Raw genomic sequence first — 7774 nt, forward strand, 5'->3', positions numbered from 1 at the left:
GTCCAAACAAACATTGAAAGTGGAACAGTTGTTACAGAACGAGCATAACCAATGTTCAGTTCCGTCTCTTTTGTTCATTTCGTCCAACCTTAAACAAGCCATCAAACATACCCTAAAGGACCAACCCATGCAGTTGGTACTATTGACTCGGTAAGGATCGATCATCGACCCCCTTAACCAAGTCGAGTCGTGTGAGTTCACCAAGGCGCGTGTATAAATATAATGACGTGAATCGTCGACCCAGCGGCAGTAATTTGCATCTGAAACTGAAAGAATAATGATGATGTGTGAAGAATCATCGGGGTGTCCAGTTTCAATCCAGTCGCCGGGCCAGGTGACGAATGAGCAAGTCCCTTTCAAGGCGCGCGCCTTCGTCGTCGTCGTAGTACTGCCGTGCCAGGCAGCAGCGGCAGTGTAAGGCAAGGCAAGGTCAAGGCGGTCTTCTTCGCTTCGCCTTTCCATCCTTTTGGTTTTATGTGAAATTAAGCTTGATTGAAGAAGCGGTAGGTGGGTGGTGTGGTGAGACCTAGATGTGAAAAAAATGTGATGGAGAAGCGGATCGTATCACTCCTGCGTCTGCCGCCGAGCGGATCAGAAGGATGCTGTAGCATGACTATGAGTCACGTAGAGCAGGCGCATTGCTTCGTCACCAAAACCGGGTGCATGAGCAGCCCCTCCGTCGCAGCCAGGCTGGTGTCGCTGTGTGCCCTCTCCCCCTCGGGCAACCTGCGGTACGGCCGCATGCTCTTCGAGGAGATGGTGGGTGATCCGGAGGAGGAGCAGCCGCTGCTGCTGCTGTGGAACACCATCATCAGAGGCTACTGCAGGAGCCCCTTCCCCATGGAGTCCCTCCGCCTCTACAACCGCATGATCCGTCTGCACGTCAAGCCCGACCGACTCACCTTCCCCTTCGTCCTCAACGCTTGCGCCAAAGCCGAGGCGGAAGCCGCTGCCGACCAGCGCTCTTTCCTCTCACGCAAGGGCGCCGAGATTCACTGCAGGCTCGTCCGCTCTGGCTTCCAACGAGACGGCTTCGTCCAGAACTCCCTCATCTTTATGTACTCGACGTGCGGCCGTCTCGACCTCGCCCGCCGAGTGTTCGACGATATGCCTGCCAGAACCCTCGTCTCCTGGAACACCATGATCGCCGCCTACGATAGATGCAACGACGTCGACTCTGCCGACGCCCTCCGGGAGGAGATGCCGGCGAGGAACGTGGTTTCCTGGAACAACGCCATCACTAAGCTCGTCAAGGCAGGCAGCATCGTTGCAGCACGCAGACTGTTCGATCGAATGCCCGAAAGGGACGCCGTTTCGTGGAACGCCATGATGTCAGGGTACGTGAAGAGGAAACTTTACGCCGAGGCATTGGGGCTCTTCCGCCGAATGCAGGTCGCTGGAGTCGAGCCGACGGAGGTCACCGTGATCACGGTGCTCGGTGCATGCGCAGAGACTGGTGAGCTCGAGACCGGTAAGCGGGTGCACGGCTACATCCGGGAGAGGGGACTCAAGGTGGAAGGGTTCCTGGGCAATGCGCTCGTGGACATGTATGCAAAATGCGGGAGCCTGGATGCAGCGCGCCACGTGTTCGACCAAATGCCGATGAAGCACGTATCGTCGTGGAACGCCATGATCGTGGGATTGGCGGTTCATGGTCAGAGCCAGGATGCTCTGGAATTGTTCTCCATAATGGAACGGGTGCGAATTCCGGCCAACAGGGTCACCTTCTTAGGGGTGCTCATCGCCTGCAGTCACAAGGGTCTTTTGGACGAAGCCCGACGGCATTTCTTCAGTATGATTGAGGACTACGGTATCGAGCCCGATATAAAACACTTTGGGTGCATGGTGGATCTTTACTGCAGGTTGGGTCTGCTCGAGGAGGCTAACAAGATCATCGACACGATGCCTCTCGAGCCCAACCGCATCGTGTGGAGGACTCTGTTGAGCGCTTGCAGGTCTCAAGGAGGAGATGTGAACGTGGAATCGGCAGAGAAGGCCGTGAGAGGTCTGGCTCGGTTGGGGCCTCTTCGGGATGCGGACTATGTCTTGATGTCCAATATCTATGCCGAAGCTAACAGATGGCAAGACGTTGCCGATGCCAGAAGGAGCATGACGCTTCTGGATTCGAGAGTTGTGAAGAAACCCGGGTGCAGCCAAATCCAGGTGGGCCTGTGAAGTTCGTGAGCTCCATGACCATGACGAGTAGAGAAAGACTGGTGCTGTGTGCTGCTACCATCACCTTGAGCCTGGCTCCAGTAGAAAAGGCTTCTCAAAGGAGCCGGCGGCCTACCCGTTTAGGTTCCACGGAGTCGACGAACCAATCGACCAACATTTGCAGGTTGTTACAAAAGTGCAAGGGTGGTCTCGTCAGACAGGTACATTCGAGGTTGGTCACGGGAGGAGGGGGCGCAACCTTTTGTTTAAGCAGCTGGAACGCTTTGCTCAGGGCGTATTCGCAGAGCCAAAGCCCAGGAGAAGCCTTCGCAGTATTCAGACAGATTCGAGAGAATGGTATCCCTGGAGACAGCTTCACTTATGCTTTTCTTCTCAAGGCGTGCGCTGATGCCGATGCACTCGATAAGGGAACGCAAGTCCACGGCCACACCATCAAGCTGGGATTCGGGTCTCATCTGTACGTGCAGACCGCGCTGGTTAACATGTACGCCTCCTGTGGATGTCCCCTCTACGCCCGGCGGGTCTTCGACGGAATGCCCCGGAGAAATGTGGTCAGCTGGAACGCCCTCATCACGGGTTTGACCAAGTGGGGCGAGGTGGGTGTTGCTCGTCTTCTGTTCGATGATATGCCGGAGCGAAGCGTCGTCTCCTGGACGGGCATGATCGATGGGTATGTCAGAGGAAATCAATTCCGGGAGGCGTTAATCCTCTTCCGCCAAATGCTGCTTCAGTGCGTCAAACCAACTGAGGTAACAATGCTCACCCTTCTTCCTGCGGTTGCTGAGTCGAGAGCTTCGGAATTTGCGCGACAGGTCCATGCGAGCAGCAAAAAGTATGGCTTCACGGCGGATGTTCGGGTGAGCAATGCGATATTGGATACGTACGCAAAATGTGGGAGCATAGTCGATGCGTTGCATGTGTTTGATGAAATTGCCGAGAAAAACTTGGTCTCTTATACATCGATGATCTCGGCGTTTGCCGCCCACGGTCTGGCGGATAAGGCCACGGAGCTATTCGATGGCATGCAGCACAAGGGCGTCAAGCCAAACGAGATCACGTTCATTGGCGTCTTGAATGCTTGTAGCCATGGAGGCCTCGTGGAAGAGGGACGTCGGTATTTTGGTTCTATGGTTCATGAATATGGGATAGTCCCTGGGATGAAGCACTACGGTTGCATGATCGACTTGCTCGGTAGAGCAGGGTTGTTGGAGGAGGCCGAGAAGCTTATAGTGGACATGCCTTTCGAGGCCAACGTCATCGTATGGAGGACCCTGCTTGGTGCCTGCAACATGCATGGGAATATTGAGTTGGGTCAGCGAGTGCTACGCCGGATTTTGGAGCTAGAGCAGGAGTGTGGTGGTGATTACGTTCTGCTCTCAAACATATATTCGGCAGCGGGAAGATGGGATGATGCCCAGAGCGTGAGGAGATTGTTGGACGAGAGAAAAACGTTCAAAATGCCCGGACGAAGTTTATTAGATGAAAAGATCAGCTGCAATTGAACCTCGCTTCCCCTTTTTCTTCTTCTTCCCTTTTCAATCCCGTCCCTAATAAATCCTCGCAGGGGAGATCCGCTGCTCGGCCAAGATCCCCCAACCTGCCCCCACCCATACACATATTTATGTTGATGTTTGAGATGTAGCTCCGTAAATGCAACAATTCTAACCACATGGCAGTGTTTTCTAGTCAGTCCTTTTCTTTTCTTTTTAATGAGAGGAACGCATGGTTCCTCATGGTTGAACTTGAGCCAACAACGTCGGTCTGTGTTCTTTGGGTCGCTTAAATCCTTCGATTGCATTGCACCTTCCCGAAGCAGGCTGCCGGTGATAGTGCCGGCCAAATTAGCTGTTCAAAATCTTCCAAGGGAAACACGATCTGGTAGATGGGCATCACATTCATTGTTTCCTGGTTGCTCCTTCACCTTGCGTGATGGCATCTCTCCAAAAGCTTCATGCTCGCCTTATAGTGTTTGGGCTAGAGAGAGACGCCCGTTCTATGTCGAAACTGCTCAGCTCTTGCGCTCTCTCAGCTTGCGACTTGGAATATGTGTGCCTGATATTTAAGCGGATCCACCACCCACCCGCATTCATCTGGAACACCATGATCAGGGCTTGGGCTCAGAGCAACAAACCTGAAGATGCCATTGGTCTCTACAACCAAATGAAGCAAATGAGCGTCCAGCCGGATAACTACACATTTCCGCTTGCCCTTAAGGCTTGTGCCCGTTTAGCAGAGATTGCAGAAGGGCGTAAAATGCATGGGCATGCGGTGAAACTTGGGCTTTCTTTGGATGTCTTTGTGCAGAATGCTTTGATCCATATGTATGCTGCGGGTAAGAACATGGGCGATGCACGGCAGTTGTTTGATAAGATGCCTAAGAGGGATCTGGTATCCTGGAACTCTTTGATCGCTGGATACAGCCGAAATGGTCATGCTGGGGATGTCTTGGTCCTGTTTCAAGAGATGCAGGCCCAGAATGTCATTGCTGATGAGGTTACCATGGGAAAGGTGGTTTCAGCATGCACTCGTCTTGGAGACTGGGAATCGGCTCGTTCGATGGTGGAATACATAGAGAAGAATTCTGTGAAATTAGACATGTACCTCTGTAATACCCTTATTGATATGTACGGCCGATGCGGTTCTGTTAATGCTGCATACAAAGTGTTTGCTCGTATGTCAGAAAGAAACACGGTCTCCTGGAATGCTATGATTACCGGTTATGCCAAGTCAGGAGACACAGCAGCTGCGCGGAAATTGTTTGATGAGATGCCTGAAAGAGATCTCGTCTCATGGACATCCATGATCACTGGGTACTCGCAAGCTAGTCAGTTCTCTGAGGCACTGGCGCTATTCCGCCAAATGCAGCTAGCAAATGTTAAGCCTGACGAAATAACATCAGTTAGTGTGCTGTCAGCTTGTGCCCATCTTGGGGCTTTGGATCTTGGAAGATGGATTCACAACTACATCAAAGAAAACGGGATAAGGTCGGATATTTATGTAGGAAATGCTCTGATTGACATGTATTGCAAGTGTGGAAGCACCGACATGGCAATAGATGTCTTCCACAAAATGCCACAGAAGGATACTCTCACATGGAATTCAATCATCTTAGGATTCGCCATGAATGGCCATGCGGACGTTGCCCTTCAACTCTTCCCCCTGATGATGAAGGAAGGGGTTCAACCAAATGACGTAACTTTCATAGGTGTTTTGGTTGCCTGCAGCCACAAAGGATTGGTTGATCAAGGTTATGAATATTTTGAGAGAATGAGGAATGTTTATCACCTATCACCACGGATGAAGCATTACGGCTGCATGGTTGACCTTCTTAGTCGGTCTGGACGTCTTGACGAGGCATACGAGTTCGTACTGAAGATGCCTTTTGACCCTGACCCTGTTCTTTGGCGTACATTGTCGAGTGCTTGTGTTGTCCATGGCAACGTGAAACTGGCAGAAATAGCTACAGCGAGGCTCCTTGCCTTGGACCCAAGCAACAGTGGCAATTATGTACTTTTGGCAAATGTTTATGCACGTGCGAATAGATGGAACGATGCGATGAAGATTAGGGAAAAGATGAAGGAAACTGATGTGGACAAAACACCAGGGTGTAGCGCCATCGAAGATCTTCATGACGGTGTCTTGCATAGAATTTTGCAAGTGAACCACTGCTAATGTACCATGTGGCAAAAAATGCAAGTAATATAATTGTTCTCTTGGGACTTACATTGTACAGTTGTGCTTAGAGTTTGTTTTTCTTTTGTTGAGTATTATGTAAGCTGCCCGATTCAGGTGAATCAATATCTTGAAGGGACAACCCGTATACTTGAACTGTAATAGCCTGCAGGCTAAATTGTGAATAAAGTAAATGCGTTGAGTTTTCTTTTGTTCACTTTCGTTGTGATTGCTTCTTGTGATTGCAATTTCTCTCTCTCTATTCTCTCTTGCTCTCTGATTACAAGCTTTTGCGATTGACAAACGAGCTGACAAGTAGGCTTGCGACAGTGAGGAAGGACCATCGCGTCACGCTGGCCCATTGAAGGAAATATGCTTGTGACAAGTGGTACCAGAGCCCGTTCTCGTGGTGGGGAAGGGACTCCAGAGTCGATGTTGATAGACACGCCGACAGACTGCGATTTGTGAGCAAAACATCGTGACGCCTTATCAAAACTTGCGCAACACCAAAGGCAAGGTAGTTGTCGAAGCTGAGGAGATGAGTTCACTTCGGGACCAAGAAGAGTTGGTTGCAACTGTTAACAAGCTGGTGGAAGATATGACTTTGCATGAGGAAGCGATTTCACGCACATATGAATCATTCAGTGGACTGAATGATGTGGTGGCAAGCCTGCAAGAGCAGATAAACTTACTAATGGGGCATGTCACTTCATTGACAACTACAGTGACCGACTTTCAGACTGAAGTAGGGGAGCTTCAGTTGAAGAACCATACGTTGCAGTGGACGGTGACCCTAAATGGTAGAAATGGTGAGAGGTCATCAAAGATTGATGTGCCAAGACCCGCGAAATTCAATGGTTCTTGTGACAACAAGGCCATTGAGAACTTCTTGTTCAAAGTAGAAGACTATATGGATATTCAGAATGTGACCCTTGAAGATCTGAGGATTAAGGTTGCATCAGCCTTACTTGATGGAGATGCTATCACTTGGTGGAGGCGGAAGCGCAGCGACATGGAGAGAGGTCAATGTGTGATAGACACCTTCAACGACTTCAAAATGGAGTTGCGCAACTATTTTATGCCAAGAAATGCGCAGAGGCAAGTATATCGGATGGTTCGTGAGCTCGAACACTCTGGTTCGTTGCAAGACTATGTTAGAATGTTCCAGAAGCTTATGCTGGAGATACCTAACATGCCAGAAGACGATATGCTCAACTGGTTCATTGTGGGACTTCAGCCATGGGCACAGTCTGAGGTGGAAATGAGCAATCCCCGTATTTTGAAAGATGCATATGACAGCCGAGCGCTTAGTTGACACTCAACGCAAGCCTTTCATCCCATCAACCAAAGTTGGGAAGAAGCCTGACCACAGAGGCAAGAAGGATGAGCAACGCAATGATAAAGGTAATGCATCGACACACCATCAATTCGAAAAGAAACAAAACTTCATAAAACATAACAACAACAAGGGTGAACTTGTGACATGATGGTTTTGTGACGATAGACATATCACCAGGCAGTGCCCAAAGTCTCTCGTAAATGATGACGGGCAAGCCAATGCTGCACATAAAGAATACAGCGATACTGAATGCAGTGACACTGAAGCGATGCAATTAAGGATAGGGGTCATGCGATCGATTAACGCAGTTAGAAGTTGCGCGACTAAGAACATGCAAGTCAGTAAGGAACTTATGTACTTGAAAGTCATTATGAATGGAAAGTCTACTTCAGCAATAATAGACTCTGGGGCCACACACAACTTTGTCTCGCAGAAAGAGGCAGAACGGTTGGGCTTGAAGCCTGGGCCAAAGCAGAGGACCATGAAGATGGTAAACTTTGAGGCCAAGCCCATCCTTGGCGAAGCAAAAGACATGGCTATTCAAGTAGGAAGTTGGGTCGGCAAAGCCAACTTCTCTGTGGTGCCCCT

At 50.1% G+C, this 7774-nt stretch overlaps 3 pseudogenes across 1 annotated transcript; all 3 read left to right on the forward strand.

Annotated features, from left to right (window-relative positions):
- The first annotated feature begins 546 nt into the window (after window positions 1-546).
- LOC149817429 (pentatricopeptide repeat-containing protein At5g15300 pseudogene) lies at window positions 547-2175 on the forward strand (annotated as a pseudogene).
- Window positions 2176-2195: 20 nt separating this feature from the next.
- LOC149817430 (pentatricopeptide repeat-containing protein At1g09220, mitochondrial pseudogene) lies at window positions 2196-3677 on the forward strand (annotated as a pseudogene).
- On the forward strand, window positions 3378-6061 carry LOC149817431 (pentatricopeptide repeat-containing protein At2g22410, mitochondrial pseudogene; annotated as a pseudogene). The gene has a single exon (XR_016427141.1). The product of XR_016427141.1 is annotated as a pentatricopeptide repeat-containing protein At2g22410, mitochondrial pseudogene (transcript).
- Window positions 6062-7774: the final 1713 nt, after the last annotated feature.

The sequence above is a fragment of the Nuphar pumila genome, chromosome 13 (assembly GCF_984573655.1).
Source record: "Nuphar pumila chromosome 13, dmNupPumi1.hap1.1, whole genome shotgun sequence".
Classification (NCBI taxonomy): Eukaryota; Viridiplantae; Streptophyta; class Magnoliopsida; order Nymphaeales; family Nymphaeaceae; genus Nuphar; species Nuphar pumila.